General features: G+C 41.5%; 1 protein-coding gene across 7 annotated transcripts in view; it reads left to right on the plus strand.

Annotated features, from left to right (window-relative positions):
• GALNT9 (polypeptide N-acetylgalactosaminyltransferase 9) overlaps nucleotides 1-15,800 on the plus strand; it is a 471,542-nt gene that overhangs the window by 343,529 nt on the left and 112,213 nt on the right. For all 7 annotated transcript variants that reach the window (XM_085238438.1, XM_085238439.1, XM_085238440.1 and 4 more), the window contains one exon: nucleotides 5,810-5,964. The gene's annotated coding sequence lies outside the window, so the exon portion shown is untranslated. The remainder of the gene's footprint in view (nucleotides 1-5,809; nucleotides 5,965-15,800) is intronic.

The raw sequence follows: 15,800 nt of genomic DNA on the forward strand, positions 1-15,800 counted from the left end.
ACCATGTTTCTCTTTTCATCTCTTGTAACAAATCCGATGAATTTCCATGTTTTACTGGGTTCGGACTGTAGTTGATTTTAAGTTGTGTATGGGCTCTAAATCAAATGAGGTGAAGATTAATAAAAGCAAATCCTGCCACTTCTGTGGCAAGCTGTCACTGACTTTCAGATGGAGAAATGAAAACCAGAGAAGTTGTGTGGTCTAGAAAAAGCATAACAGTTCTTTAAAGGTTTTCATAGTCCTATAGAATCTTAAATGTTCTGTTTCAACTCTCTGGTTTATTTTCAAGGGTGTTTAAAAGCAAAACAGCAACCACACACACACACACACACACAAAACTCACATCCAATGCTGTTAAATTAGACTTTGTCCTTTACGGAAATATTTGAAAACTCAGTTCTACTAGATGAGTTTGACTTTGTTGTCATACATCCATCTGCTAAGGGTGCCCACTGGCACAGCATTCAGGGTGGAATTTCATCATATATCTACTATTTTTTTTAAGACTGTATTTAAAAAAAAATGCATTGAAGACTTTAATGCTGAAATGGTTTGATTTCTTCTTAAATACACTGAACATCTCTGACAAAGCCAGATAACAACTGAACTAAATGTTCTTTATTACTCATGCATTGTTCCTATGAAAAACATAATACCTCAGAGGCAGCAGTGATTCTTCAGATCTGCCCAATGACAAGCCACTATGTCAGCTAGTCTTTGCTAAAATTGTCACTGTTAACTTTATTTGCCAAAACATGTTTTCTTTTTTCAAGCTGTCGGTTGTTGTATCAAAATAAATGGAATCTAAAAATCTCATTATTTTTATTGTTTAAAGTCAGCATTGGGTGCAGTTCTGGGGTCAGATGGCAACAATACTAATTTACCTCTGTGCTGCTGCACTTAGAATCTTCAATCTCTCCTATGACTTTGACATCATGGCTGGCTGTGTTTCTTAATTTTGTTGCGAAGATTTTGCTGGAGGGCTGTGCATCTCTTAATAATGTGCATGAAGGCACAGACAAGGAAGTAAATGAATATTGTATGAGGTTCTTTTCCTACATGAGGGTCTGCCTGGGTGAAGATCTGCAGAGGTCCAAGAGCCTGCATCTCATGGCAGGAATGGGGCTATGATGATGATAGCCAAAATGAATGCACACTGTTGAGTTCAGTGCACTTATAGCAGTAAACTGTTCTCACATCTTAGCTGGATCAGACAGGGAAGCAATGTCCTTCCTGCTGTGTTTGCTCCTTTGTTGGGTCCACTGGCTATTTTAGTGCCAGTGAAGAGCTGTGACATTCAACAGGAGAACTGTTATCTGAGAAGCAAAGTCAGGTTGGATGGAGCCCTGGGCAGCCTGATCTGTGCTGTGAGCCCTGCCCACGGCAGGAGGTTGGAGCTCAGTGATCTTTAAGGTCCTTTCCAACCCAATACTTTAATTTAGTGTTGGTAGTTATTTATATTCTGCTTTTACAATGACAGATTTATTGTTGTTTATTCTTTTAATGCATGTTTGTATAATTGTTGGATTTTATCCGCATGTTCTGTGGTCATCAATGCAATATCACAAGCATGAAATCCATGAAGGCAGTGCATCTGCCTGCAGTTACGCTGCATTTTGATGTTCTTTGCAAAGTAAAATCTGTAGTTTGATCCTATATGATGATATATGGGCTATGCATTTTCTTATCGCAGTGCAGAGGCTAGAACCCAGCAGTCTGTACATTTGAAGAACTGCCTCACATGCAAGTGGGAATTGCTGCAGTTTTAGAAGGAAGGGTCCCAAAATTCCTTTTAGGAAACATCTGTGTAACTGTAGTGAGTTAAGTGAAGTGGTGTCGAGGCTAATACTGCCAAAATTAAAAGAATATATGCATCTGCATGAGTTCTGAAAGATACCCAGAGATTTTAAGCCATCGCATTTGATTTTGCGAGCATGAATTTTCAAATCTCTCCTTCCAAAATCTGTTGGAACTACGCAAGGAGGAATTACACAAATACTATTGCAGTTCTTCAGTTGCCGCAGTACCTCTTTGCAGCAGAATGAGGGCCTCAGTTCTGTGTGTCTGGGTAATTTAACACTTCTTAGTTTCCTGATGTATTCATTACTGTTTTCTTCTAGATAAGAACTACCTAAGACATAAAATATTAGCTTATATTAAAATTCTGGGTGATTGGTTTACAAATTCGTTTGGGATTTCATTAGGAAAATTGTAGTTGATGCTAATGTGCATGAACAGCTACAGCTGGAATCTGTAGTTACAGATCATCACTGGCATCATATTTTGTTCTTTACTTTTTTTCTCATTAAAGCTGGCATTCAAACACTTTAAACATCAAAGTCTCTCTTCTTCATATTCTTTCTTGCAGAAGTCTCACATCATGCAGTAGAATGATCAGAAAGGTATCTCTTTAGATATGATAAATCAGTCTTGTTGTGTCCTTTTGGAGAACTGATTGGGAATGATTTTATGGTTATTCACTTTAATATTTTATTGTCTTGAGTTTAAACTTTATTAAAATTTGGAAACTTTTAAGCTGATATTCAATCACCATCTCCTTATCTTATTTCTGCCCAAAAGTAATGTCTTTCATTGATCACCTTCTGCAGACTCTAAAAATCAAATTCTACGGAAAACATCTCGTAAAATAATTGAAATTCCATAACTCTGAGTATCTGAGTATGTATCCTCCTCACCTGGAACTGTACACCAGAAGGCATAGTAATTCCAAAGGTTCTGCTGTACATAAGGTACTTTGCAGGAGAGTCTGACGTGGTTATCTTAAATAACTTTTTCTGCCCACTTTTGGGGAAGAATTGAAATCTGTACCTGTTGAGGTTAAGATCTTCCCTAGCTCTAAATGAACTTGGGGTCAAGTTGAGTTGTATTGCCATTGCTAGTTCTATTCTGGGCCTGCAGATAAAACTATGGCTGCAGGACTGGTGCCTTACTAAAGGTTCTTTTCAAAATCTTTTAGTTCTTTATTATTTAAAGTGAAATTCACTGTCTCTGACCTCAGTAGCTAAGAACAGCAGGACTGTAAATGCAGAAGCAATTGTTTCCCTCTATACAAACATCTCCATGCCGAGCTGGCACGTACTGCAGTAATCAAGGGTCAACAGAAGCAAGATCAGCATTCTGGAAGAGCAAGCAGAGTTTCAGAGAGGGAGACAGACATTAGCAAGGTGGTGGTGGTGGTTTTTCTCCTGTTATCACTGATTATTAGCTTTAACTACTTGACAGTCCAGTAACAGCTGAGGAGTGCCCCAAGGCAGTAGACCATCTTTACTACTGTGAGAGGAGAAGCCTCTGTCAGGTATCTTTTTTAGAATGTTTTGTATCAGAATCTTTACCTCTGGCTACTTAACATCAGTCAGCTGTTCTTCATCCAGATGCTTATTTTGACTAAGGACAGTGAAAGCAGAGTGTGATCAAGTATTGACTGTCATTCAAATACGTAGGACCTTGGTGTTTCTTTCTAGCAGCTTCCTATTCATCTTGGTTGGTACGAGTGAAAACATGAGCCTTATGGAGACGAGTAGGAGTAAAAATCAATGAGAGAGAATAATAGCGTACCAGAGAGGGAGAGCTAGATTTGCAATTTGGAATGGGATCCCAGATTTGCCTCTGGCTTGTTGCATTGATTTGGGGCAAATTACCAGTGCCTTTCCATGTTTTCCATTTGTAGGATGGGTCAGCAATCAGAGTTGATTAGTATGTTTTAAACAAAAGCATTTTCATTGAAACCTAGATGTTGCATATACTGATTTTGATCTGCTTTTCTTCTGGCAATACAGGCCTTTCTGAGAAAAAATTGGAACCTGACCCTTATGAGCAGGTAACAATGGTTTCAACTCACTGCTATCTCTGTGAGAATATTTCAAAGCTTTCTGACATTGTTCCAATGCAAAAAGAAAACATGTTTTCTGAGCTTGAAAGTTTTCCAAAACACTACTGCCATCCTTCAGTCAGCTCTAATAGTATGTTGTTTGTAAATTGCTTTGAGCTCCTTGAGTGAACACAGATCTATAAGAGCTAGCAATTATTTGAATGGTGTTAGGTAAGGTTGCAGCCATGTACATATGCTCACATGTGCTTCTGTATATGCTGTAGGCTATTTTAAGTGACCATTTAAAAACATTTGCTTAGTGAAAGAAAATTTTGACCCAAATCACATCACAAACAAAATCCTGTCTTTGAAAGGGCCCATTTAAAACTGCGGTGATGTGAAAGTAAACATCAACTGGTAAACTCTTTGTGTGATAGCAGAAAGTGGTTTTCAGCTCTGGGGATAAACTACAAGCAGATGAGTCAGAATCCAAACTGAATTCTTCTGGGCAACTTGTGAACTTGGAGTTTATAATCTAAAATGAGCTAACAGTTTCTTAACCATATCAAGACCAGCAGGTGTTGCTATAATATATTAAATGCTGTGAAGGTACCTAACAAGCTGCACTCGAGCATTAGTTCAGTAAGCATTCAAATTGGTATTTTCCAGGAAAGTGTAAAGCTATGGCAGACCTGCAATAGCAATAGTACTAAAATTGTCAAAACAGTAGAAAATTGCAGATTCAGAGCTACTTCTGCTGAGCTGACTGTGAGTTTCAGTATGGCAACAGGGGAACGACATCTCACCCTGGATTTAGATATTGAGACTTCAGTGTACTGAAGAGTACAGAACCGTAGAAAGTAACCATCCTTTATAGACCTCTGTAGAAACATAACTACAAGTGGGAAATGTTCCAACAGAAACTGTGAGTGGGATGGGGTACAAAGAGAACCACTGTGAGCATTAATGCAGAAGCTGCCTGTTTGAAAAGGCTCAACTACCTTGTGTCCACAGGTCGCTGGCTAAGTGGTCTGGATAGTTCTTCATCAGTTGTTGTGTATGTGTTTACTGATAAGGGCCTAGGCTGCTTCTCTCCACTTGTATATGCTTGGCAAGAACTTCTCTTGCATATGGAAGCTGTCCCAGACATTTCACTTCCAGGTAGCATCACAAGCCAAGGTTGCACTTAGGCTGCTGGGAAACCCATGGAGCTGGGAACATTTGCAGCTCTCCCTCTTGCTGGAAGTATGTCAACTTGATTCAATTCATTTCCAGCCACGAGGCAGGTGGGTCATCGTCTAAACTCCAGGGGTGCAGCCATAGGCAAGAGAAGACTTGGTCCTGTACTTTCCCAGGAGCTGCCTGCAGCATTGCTTGGGTAGGATACGGGCCCTCTGGGCGGACAGCAGAGAGAAAATGGCCACTGGTGGAGAAAACCACGCAACGCCCGTGGCTCACTCACCCATCCATCGCGCCGAAAGGGAGCGGCGGGCGAGGCGGGGCGGCGCGGCCACGGCACGGCGGCTCCACCGTGTGCATGTAGATGAGATCCCCCGGAGCACGTCACTCCGCACCGGCGCTCTGCGTTTGGGGCGGCGGAGAGCGAGGGCGGGCGAGCGGGAGCCGCCGGCGGAGGAGAGGAGAGAAGAGGAGAGAAGAGGAGAGGAGGCGGCGGCTCGGCAGCGGGCAGCCAGCAACGGCTCCGCGGCGCCCCCGATGCCGCCCAGCCCAACGCCGCGCGGGCCCCGCGGGGCGAAGGCGGGCGCCGGCGGGCGGGGAGCGGCGCGGTGGTGCTGAAGGACAGCTCCGCTCGCATCCGCGCCCCGCCGCGCCCCGGCGCCGGGTGGCCGCGAGGCCGCCGCGCCTTGATGTGCCCCCAGCGCCCGCGGCTCCCATGGCGGTGGCACGGAAAATCAAAACTTTGTTGACGGTCAACATCTTGGTCTTCGTGGGGATCATCCTCTTCTCCGTCTACTGCAGGATCCAGGATCGTTCCCAGGAGCTGGTGCAGATCGTCCGGAGCGCGGACCGCCGTGTCAGGAGCCGAGGAGCCAAGGTGGGCAGCCTGGCTGACAGGGAGTCCATCCTGCAGCGCCTGGACCACCTGGAGGAAGTGGTCTACAACCAGCTAAATGGTACGGAGGGCTGGGGGGGAGCGTGGTGCTGGTCCCGTGGTGACCAGGTCTCCTGGGAGGGTGCTGTAGGCTGGGAAAATCACCCAAAGTGCCTGCTTGCTGGGGAGGGAAACTGCACCGAAGCACTGCCCTCAAGCCAAAGATGCAGGGAAAGTGGTAGCTGCAGGGGTTTGTTGAAGGGGGGCGTGAAGCACCCCCTCAAACTCTTGGGTCAAAGTCAGGACTTTTGAAGTAGGAAGTAAAGGAGGCTGCAGAGTTCATGGATGTAAGGGTTGGTGGAAGTCCCAATAAACTGTACTACCTTTTGCAGTTGCCTGAATGTATCAACTCTGCGTGGGTATGTGTTTTTATGGCAAATACACTTTAAGTTTTTAGCTGGAAGTTGCATATTTGGTCTCCAAATTACTTAAAAAGCACTCTACCAAGTTCTTATGCTGTGTACTTTTAATAGTCATTTTAAGCATTGCTCCCATATGTTTCTTTAATGACTTTGCCATTTAAATTTTATATTATCTTTGGTGAGGAAAGTAAGCATCCACTAATTCCTTTTGTTACATTCAGTTTTAATTCACTAGCCTTGAAAAATCTTGTTAGGTAAGCAAAGAACCCTTACGTGGTAGTTAGAGCAGGCTAAGCCATACCGGTTGCCAAGGGACAGATGATGTTTCATATGGGAACTAATTCTTTCAAAGAAGTCTCTTTGTATTTGCATAGATTCATACAGTTCTAAATGTGGGACATCAAAGAAATAAGTATGTGATTAAATACATCCATGCTTTCCATATGAAGCTGAAGGAGCAAACTTTTACAAGAGATTTTAATATAAATGTAGCATTCATTGTTGAGCACCAAATAAAACTTGCAGTGTAAATATTTTTAATGATACCAAATGTGCTTCTAGGCTGCTTCTGAAAATCTTTCTTGTAATATTGATTTAACAAAGGCTACTGCAGTCTCAAAATGCAGACAAATAGTGTAAAGTATATACACTATTACTACTTTCTGAATGAATGACCCTGCAAATCCAAGTAGGTTGGATGATTACAGTAACACGCCGCTTGTGTCAGTGACTGTTACAGAACTGGCATCCCCTCACACTTTCACGTACATACAAAAAGAGAAGTGAGAACAGGAATGTGGAGTGGTGGGTGTTAGCCAAAAGTATGCATTCATAAGTTAGAGGAGGAGAGTCAACAGAAGGAGTCAGCAGCTGTATTTTCTAATGATAATTCGGAGAAGTTTTGAAGAATGTAAGTTTTAAGAGGAAAATCCTCCTCCCACATTCAGTATATCCATCATAGTGCAATTGAATGATTTATTTTTCCTCTGAATTGTTTTGTTCTTGGTGGTGTTCACAAGTGAAATTTTGGGTAGGATTTTACCAGCTCTGGGTTCATCTCAGCATAGCATCCCCTGAAGGATCAGCAGGAGTCCATAACATTCTAGGCAGGCATCGTTGCATGTAATGACTGTGGCTTCAGAGTAAACAGAAAGTTCTCCATAAGCTATTTCTCTATTTTGGCGGCTGTTTTTAAAGTGCAATTACTTTAATTAAAATGTTACGTTGCTCCTTCGGGTCATAACAAACACTGTAGGCAGTTTCTTGTTCTAGAAAGTTCTTATACAGAAAAATACAGAAAGTTAATCAAGCTGAGATGTTCCGATTTCCTGTCCATTTCCCTTCAGTCTCTCTCTGATGTGTCTTTTGTTTATTACACAGAAGTTTATTAATGCAGATAAACTATTTGGTCATTACTGGGAAAAGATACTTTCTCAGTTTCATCCTTTATTTAAGTATTTGCTCATTTTTCCATCTTGTGGTAACAACTCCCCAATTCCTTACAATTAGCAGGTAGCCTACTGAAATCATCAGAACTGCATCAATGTAAGTGAAATCAATTATCTGTGTTTGGGTTTAGCTCCCTGGTGTTGCTTCTTAATATCATGACTCATTATTTAATGGGCATAATGCTGCTCTAGAAGCATTGAAATTCAAGGGAGTCTGTCTGTGACAATGCTCTACTGTGTCTTACCCAAAGACTGGCGTTACGCTAACGCTCAGAGCCGTGCCTTCCATCCCAGTGTCGAGCAGGGTTTCTCAGATGTTATCCTGTACAGTGCTTCATTGAAAGTTAGAGTCATCTCATGTCTTCTTGAATGTTACTTCTTAATGAGGTGGGCCAAAGTCAAAGTCACTTTTATAGGGGGAGACAGATATGGACAGGCAGATTTTATTCATAAGGCATATGAATTCCTGCAAGCACCACGAGTTTTAATCAAGTCCAGTGATTTTGTTGTGATAGGTCTGTCCAGATCCAATGCCATTTTTTTTACTCTTCATTATTTCTTTTTTGAGATCAGCAAATGTATAGCCAAATATTACGTATCCTACATTTTTTTAATCAAGTATTAGTGTTCATTTATTTGTTTTCTTCTATTCATCTAAATCCCAAACTGGTAGGACCTTACCTGGTTTTTACAGGGACTCTGTGAAGTTCCAACGTGATAGAAAAACCTTCTTTGAGAGACCAGCTCTGCAGCTGCAACAATACAGAATTTTGTTTCTGTCATGCTTATTTTCATGAAATCAAAGAAACATCATTTGAAAGTGCACTTTTCTGTGAGGAAAACAAGCACAAGCAGTTATGCTGAAAGAGCATTTCGAGCATGAAAGAGTAATTTCTACTGATGAGTATCATTTATTGTCAGTCAACAGTGAAGTAAAGCTTGGTAGACTTACTAACAATTCTTGAAATGATGTGACACTTCAGTATTTTGTTTCTTTGCCTTTTTTTTTTTTTTTTTTTGGCAAGGAAAAAACAACCACCAAGATTTAATTGGCTGTTTTTTTTCCCTAATGAGTTTTGCATCTAAGTCTGTTGCTAATGATTTATCATAGAAGATAAAGAATTTTTGATGCTCCAACTACATAATAACCTTTCATGCCAAAAGCAATTGAAGGGTCAGACTACAATTTCACTGTAATTGCCTTTTTCCCTTTTCACTGTCTCTTTCCAGTAATCCACAACAATCAATATAGCATGTAATTAAATTTCATTCAATCTGCAAAGATTAAGAGAGTTTTCATCTTCTCATTATGTATGCTCACATCGTGTCTTCCTACCCACATCTTCTACATTAGATCTCTTCGACCTGTTCTGTTGCAGATGTGGAGGAATATGTCTGGAGTATTCCCTTGAATTTCACAGATTACCATTCTTTACACATCATAATTTGATTTTGCTCTCTTTAGGAAGATTAAATACAACAGCAATTTCCAGTTTGATAAATGGGTTTTATATTGCATATGCATTTCATTGAGGGGACTGAGGGGGGGAAAAAAAAAGTGGACAGTTCACATAGTTGCAGCACACAGGCTTAAAATGATGGAAATAGCAGGTCCTAGATATGGAGGACTGATTCAACAAGACTGACTCCTGATTTTTTGAGTGTACTGGAAGCAAAGTGATTGCATTTAAAATTCAGCCTGGCAATTTGCATACTTAAAAGGTACAGTAGTATTTTTAAAAAGACTATTCACCCTTCACAGGCTTGAGGCTGGTTGGAAATGGTTCCAAATTTCTATATTAAAAGTAAGAGTTGGGAACTGGCTGCAGTTGAGTCATGCGAATGTCCACATCAGATTTGTCAAAGAAGCATTTATTGCTGGCAACTTTCAGTTCAGTTGCTGAAAAGAGAGGGAAAGCCAGGTGTGCATGGGGATAGATTAAGTGTGACTGCCAGCCTTGCATTAATGAAAGCACACCTTCTCTTACCCAACACAACACAAGTACTCATAAATGCTTGATTTGATTATGATCCAATGCTAACATGCATCTGACCAAATTAACACGTAGTAATTTCCACACTTGTTTGTGTAGAGTAATCATTTGTAATTTGTAATACATAATCAGATAAAAGCAATGTTTACTGGTCTGGAAGGAAGATCTTTGGCTGATGCAGTGGTTTTGTTGCCATTTAGAAGCCATTCAAGACATTCCTGTTCAGTTCCTTTCAATTTCTTTGTAGTTGGAAAAGTAACAATGAGGCAGTCACTTTTTTTAGTCAAGATCTGCAGTATAGTTGTTGCACATATATAAACAACAGACATTTTCACATGATTAGGAAACCTGGCTTGACTTAAAGGCCTTAATACAGGAGGTGGGGCTGCTTTTGAGTATTTGCCATTTGTTTTCTTTAAGCAAAGACAGGTAGTAGCTAAACCAAGAGCATCATTTAAAAATGCAGTTCCAGGCACTGAGTGCATGGCTGTTCTCCAAGGAAATAATAAGATTTATGAAAGGAAGGGAAAGAAATGAGTCATGTTTAACAAATCTTTTCTTTATTAATGCCCCTCGCTAACCTTACTAATGGGTACTCAGTCTCTCCTTGCTAAGTATATTGGCACATTTTTTTATTATTGTTATTATTTGTTGGGTTTATTTGAGAGTCATTTCTTTTACTTATTTTAAACTAACAAACCAAAAGGGAAAAAAAAAAAAAAAAAGATTGTGCAGTGTTCTGGATAACAGGAAGGAAGAAAGTCAATGATAGCTGAGCAGCTTCCAACTTTGTTGTAGTTCTATTGATCAAAACTGTCCTCTGAAATAAGAGTTTTTCAGCTTTCGAGAATGAAAACCAGAGAATCTCCTACCGACCCCAAGTCTCCGTCCTGAGAGCACGGAGCTAAAAGCAGAGTCTTAACATGACGTGCGGATGACATCTGTCTGGTTTTCCTAAAACCTACGGCTACAGTGCCATATAATTGTGCATGAATGTCTGAAAGCCACATGGATAGAGGCAAAACCTGGTTTATGGCAAAATGGTCTTCTTTCCTTCCATTGGCACACATGAAAAGAAAATGCAGCAGCACTTCTTATGAGAAATCCAATGGATCATCCATCCAGAGGAGCTCTCACACAAGCTTCCTAGCTATTGTTGCATTTCTCAGGCCCTTTTGTTTCTGAATAGTTCTATGCATATGTCGTCTAGACAAGGATGAGCCTGAGATCGTGAGTTTGTATCCTCAGCAAGGGGAGTCCTGAGGGAAACGCTGCAGTAGAAAAAGCCCAGTTTAGAGAATCTTTGACAAATGGCAATAGGCCTAACACACGTTGTTCTTCAAGTATGTCCTTGATTCCTGGCTTTGGAGGAGAGTCCAAGGATAGCTGCAGGGGAGAACAGACCTGTTTCTGCTTTGTCATCATGAGCAGTGTGGACAGTTTTCTCAAGGGCTCAAGAGAGATGTCTAAGGAAACGAGCAGAACGTCTGTAGAAAAGGTGAGAATATAGATTTCTGAGTATTTTAAGCCTTTTACCACCTCCTATGGAGCCATTTTCTAGAAGCCCATTCATTTGCCACTGATCTGATTTATACTTCTAATATTTGAGCTTTGATTTGCATGTCAGCCAGAAAGAATGGGTAATTATTAAGAAAACTAAATGAAAAAGAAAAAAAAAAGAGTTTTTTGAAACAGCTTCTCTAAGCATTGCTACTTAAAAACTGATTCTGTCAGGCAGATGTATTGGTACCAGAGGGCTGGAGGAGAGGGCCCTATTTCATTTGTTTGGAAATTACATCTAAATAACACAGTGAGTGAAAGATGCCCAAAATATAAGGAAACATGCTGAGCCTCTGGGATTGTTTCAACCTTATCCTCTGGGGTTAAATGCTAGAGCACATGTGTAAGAGGCTGCTGCAATGCCAATGTCTCCCTTGGGTTGAATACTCACTGTAAAACAGCATAGCACTGGGAAAAGCCATGCTATATAACCCCAAAGCTCCCTGACATCTCCTTCCTCTCTCCAAGCCTAAGGCATGCCTGTGAAAAGGAAGGTGCAAGTGTAAACCTTTGTTCTGTCTGTGCCACCCAACCCCACTCAGCAGGAAAATTCTTTGGCTGTGCAAACCACCACTATTCCCTCTTCAGTTAGCTGCAGCGTGAGGGAATGGAGAAAATCTGAGCCTATGTAGGAAAAAGCAGCTGTGGAACTTAATTATCTACCTTTTGCTTATGTTTCAGAGCTACTTGTGCAGGCAATCCAGTTGTCTTTGCTGGAGTACTCATGAGAATCAGTGCTCCCCATGTAAGAGCCACACACTTTATAAGGGATGACTCAAACCAGGTTTGCTGGAGTCATGTTTTGAATCGCTGGTACATGCAGCATGAAAGCTATCCCAGCTGGGCTTTTATGTCTGATAAACTGATCAGGGAAGAAAATGGATCCTTCCAGGTCTTTCTCTTCTGTGAAATTTTTTAAATATTCAGATAATGTGAAATGCAAGTGCTACCTACACAGGTTCATGCTGGGCTGTGTCAGACTATGCGGAGATATCTGTGAGGGGTGTTCTTTTGTAGGCTGGTCTCTGTGGAATCATCAGAGAGTTGCTGAGTTTTGTTCCTTAAAAAAATTAATCTGTGATACAGCCAGCACTTGTGCTCATTTTAATCCAGTAAGGTATAAAAAACAATAGTATTTTCTAAGCAAATCACAGATTCTGCCATCCCCTGTTCTGCTGTCAGCTGTGCTGTGTGGACAGTGACAGGTATCACTGGCTGGATGGTATAATATGTTCAAATAGCTTTTGTGCCTGCAGCAGTGAACACAGTGCTACTCTGTTCACCCATGCAGTTACTCCTCTTGAAGTCAGTTACCCAAATTCACTTGTGCTTTTGATCCAGTAGTTAGAAGCACAGTAACTCCATGGTGAATTTGGCCAAATGAAGGTACTTCTGCCACAGGATGAACATTACTGGTTAGTTCCGATGAAGTCTGTGTTTAAAGGATGACTTCCTATGTTACTTTATTATGGCTGAGAACGGGATCTTTATTCCTTGAAGGTTTTGGAGTGTTTCCTGTTTTAGTATAGGTCTAAAACAGAATGAACTTTGTCTTTCTGAACCTTGCCTCTGAACCTTGTTACTTGCCCCAGTTTGCATTTTGCAAAAACCAGCACACAGAGGTCAGATACGCAGCCTTGTCATGGCTGTCTGACCCCCTCGTACCAGAGTAGGCTGTATTTGGAAACTGATTGATCTGTTTCCACAGAACTGCACCACAGAGTAAAAGTGAATCCTCTCCTTGCACACTGCCCATCACATACACTGCTGGACACGACTTCCCACCTATCACCTGCTGTCTGTGCTCCCATGGGCATCATTCTCCCATCCCTCAGCCATTGCCTGCATTGCAGGAAGTCCTGGATCTCTCCCTGGATGGAGAGCTGGTCTGTATGCAAGCTCTCATCTCGCTTCCCAGAGGGTGGTACTGAAGGGGCAATGCTCAGGGCACTTGGGGCTGTGTCAGAAACTGAAACCCGGGCAAGATTACACAGAGTCTCTAATTGCTATTTCCCACAACCCAAACTAGCATCCTAGCCAAGATATTGAGATAGCAGAGCAAAAGGGGGTTGGTTGCACAGGAGCTCATTTTTTCTTTGGAAAGTTTCCACCATGACAGCTGGAAAGCCCTCTCCTCCAATACTGGAGAAGTTTGCTTCTCATTTTGTCTCTGTGGCATTCTTGGTAAGGTGATAGGGTTAATTGGTTGTTTTTCATTTGGACTCTTTACTCTGGTTTTGTATTTTACTTGGCAGTGGGGCTGTACTGTCCTTTTAGAAATTGAATTTATTTTTTTCACAGCTCTTGAATACCTCTGGGTTGTGAAGGTTTTGTAAATAAAGATGTATTTTTGTTATATTAACTCATTTTCAAGCAAGCTTTGTGTTGTAGAAAAGATTGGTGGCATTCTTTCCTGTGTATGCTGAACTGAAGCCAGTGATAAGACTAAAAATATCATCATTGAAATAGCATTGTATAACCTAAAGGTTACTCTTCTTTAGGACTAAAATTTGCTGTACTGATGCCCTGTGGGGCAGATTTCTAGCCATCCAGCTATATATAAAATGAGGTTACAGATAGCTGCATAATTTTGCATCTGCAAAGAACCTGAATCCCATTGGTGTCTATGACAAGCACAAACCTGCAGGTGAAAATGATTTTGATACCTTTGCTGGTGTCAGCTAGCCAGTGAGGTCTGCACATTCCCATGTTGTTTGTATTACAAACACTGTACCAGAGGTGCTGAGCAGGGATTAGGTACTGTTCACACCTCTAATAGGAAAAGCAGACTCTTCTGTTAATCTCAGAGCATGATGATAGATTGCAGGTGGCTCCGAGAAACAGATGGGAGTGGAGTGTAAGGTAAGAGTGAGCTGACCATGTCCAAACTATTAAATAACCTAATACTGAGCTGCCTAACTGCTGAAATAGTCGACACAAAATTTACTTAAGCAATGAGTAGGTTTGGCTCAGAAAAAAATGGATGGCTGAGTGGTTTGGGAAGCTCTGTTATATAATCTGTGTCATGTGGAGAATCCTCTGAATCCAGGTTTGTGGATTTGGGCTTCTGACTTTCAGCACCATCACAGGGACTTGGACAGCCCAGTACTCCACTGAAACCTGCTTTTGTGTTTCTTCCTGGTGACTTGTCTTTTCTCCCACATTTAAAGGAACTTCTACATCTAAAAGAAAAATCTGCTAGTGATTGCATCTCAATGCTTGTTGCATATCTTTTCTTTGTTCTCTCTTAGTATTGTAGGGAGAAGTGAAAAGACTTCTAGGTACTCGTAGAAAAATTTCCATATTTCTCTAATATTTGGCAAACTGCTTCCTGGGATACTCCTGGTGTAGGCCTGAACGTGTTAGCACCTGCACAGAACACTGTGCTCTCAGCTACTCCAGCTTTGAGTATACAAAACCAATAATCTTTGATTTTAAACCTGTGCCAGCCTGATCCTCCTCCTGAAATAGATCCGTCTGGCTCAATGCATTTTCATCCAACAGGAAATTAATTCTGGAACGGAAGTGGCTTTTATAATGCCTCATATCCAGTGGAGTTATATGTGCAAGTTTCCATTTTCTGAAAGAGTTCTTTTGGTATGGTTCCCATATTCACAGCCATGCTCTCACTGCAGGCCTACAGTACCCCAGATCAGACTGCAGAGAGCCCTTTTGGATGGGTTCAAGGAATTAAACATTTCTTCTGTGATTCATTCAGAACTCAACCTGTCTAACTGCCGAATTCTTTGTCACCCTCTTTCTGTCACATGTCAAAAAGTTCACAAAGTGAGATTTCTGGTCTTCCTTGCACAGTGGGTAGAGAAAGAGAAAATACACAGAAATGGAGGAGAAATGTTCACAAGAGAACGAAGACATGGCCTGACTTTGAGGCTGGGACAGCCGGGCAGGCCAGTAGCCTCAGGTGGGGTGATGCAGTCCTCAGAGAAGGTGCTGATTAGTGCAGAGGGCATTTCTGCACGTGTTATATTGACATTTAAGCTTCTCTCAGCATTTAATTCTGCAGACAAGAAACTGGAGAGAAGTACTGTTGTCGTAGAGACACAGTGCAGGTTGTGGAAGAATTAAACTAGTGCAATTCTTGTTGAAGTTGCTTCTGGAACATGAAGTATGGGATTAGTGAACTAGAATTCAGGTCTGTGTGTGAGTCCCTGCTGAAGCCCTAAGGAGAGGCTAACGTGGATCACTGGCAACTGCTCCAAACCAGAACTTCGAGGGATATGGCACTGCAGAGGCAAGGTCAGACTCAGACCCAAGAACAGGACAGATAATACAGGATCAGCACCAACACCTCGACATCCAGTAACTACCACAGTTAACCCCACAAAATGGGCACTTCATTCCTTGAGCAGCAAAATGAGTAAAGCTCACTTCTTGTGGTCTGGTGACCCAGAGGTGAATTCTTAGGGTGTCTGCTACAGCTCTGAGAGATTTCTTGGATTTTAGCTTTCCCTGAATCTCCTCTCTCAGTAGGAG

Source organism: Meleagris gallopavo, chromosome 17 (genome assembly GCF_905368555.1).
Source record: "Meleagris gallopavo chromosome 17, MGAL_WU_HG_1.1, whole genome shotgun sequence".
Classification (NCBI taxonomy): Eukaryota; Metazoa; Chordata; class Aves; order Galliformes; family Phasianidae; genus Meleagris; species Meleagris gallopavo.